The sequence below is a fragment of the Lolium perenne genome, chromosome 4 (genome assembly GCF_019359855.2).
Source record: "Lolium perenne isolate Kyuss_39 chromosome 4, Kyuss_2.0, whole genome shotgun sequence".
In the NCBI taxonomy this organism is placed as follows: Eukaryota; Viridiplantae; Streptophyta; class Magnoliopsida; order Poales; family Poaceae; genus Lolium; species Lolium perenne.
This window is the reverse complement of record NC_067247.2, coordinates 162,551,278-162,552,551: the sequence shown is the minus strand read 5'-3', so window position 1 is coordinate 162,552,551 and position 1,274 is coordinate 162,551,278.

The following is a 1,274-nucleotide window of genomic DNA, read 5'->3' as shown; positions in this document are numbered from 1 at the left end:
AGGGCCAGTTGCTGTTTTCTGCTGTTTTTGGTTTCAGAAATCCTACAAAGGAAACATTCTCGGAATCGGACGAGATCAATGCCCAATATCTTATTTTTCCCGGAAGCTTCCAGAGCACCGAAGAGGGGCCAGAGGGGAGCCAGGGGGGCCCCACCCCACAGGGCGGCGCGGCCAAGGGGGGTGCGCCCCCCTAGTGTGTGGGTCCCCCGTGGCCCCTCCGACTCCGCCTCTTCGCCTATTTAGGCCTCCCTGACCTAAAACTTCGACACAGATTGACGAAACCCGAGAAAACCTTCCAGAGCCGCCGCCATCACGAAACTCCAATTCGGGGGACAGAAGTCTCTGTTCCGGCACCCTGCCGGGACGGGGAATTGCCCCCGGAGTCATCTCCACCGCCGTCTCCACCACCATCTTCACCGCCATCGCTGTCTTCATACTATGTGGTTCATCTCTCTTTTTATGTGATCTAGTTGAATATCATCTATGTGCTACTCTAGTGATGTTATTAAAGTACTCTATTCCTCCTTCATGATGTAATGGTGACAGTGTGTGCATCATGTAGTACTTGGCGTAGTTTATGATTATGATCTCTTGTAGATTATGAAGTTAACTATTACTATGATGGTATTGATGTGATCTATTCCTCCTTTCATAGTATGAAGGTGACAATGTGCATGCTATGTTAGTACTTGGTATAGTTGTGTTGATCTATCATGCACTCTAAGGTTATTTAAATATGAATATCGAATATTGTGGAGCTTGTTAACTCCGGCATTGAGGTGCTCTTGTAGCCCTACACAATTAGTGGTGTTCATCATCCAACAAGAGAGTGTAGAGTGGTTCTATTATGTGATCATTGTTGAGAGTGTCCACTAGTGAAAGCAGGATCCCTAGGCTTTGCTTCCAAGCATCGAATCTCCGTTTGTTTACTGTTTTGTTGCATGTTTACTCGCTGCCATATTTTATTCAGATTGCTATTACCACTCATATTCATTCATACCACTTGTATTTCACTATCTCTTCGCCGAACTAGTGCACCTATACATCTGACAAGTGTATTGGGTGTGTTAGGGACACAAGAGACTTCTTGCATTGTGATCGCAGGGTTGCTTGAGAGGGATATCTTTGACCTCTTCCTCCCTTAGTTCGATAAACCTTGGGTGATCCACTTAAGGAAAAACTTGCTGCTGTTCTACAAACCTCTGCTCTTGGAGGCCCAACACTGACTACCGGAAAAGGAGTGTGCGTAGACATCAGCAGGTTGTGTTGACCCA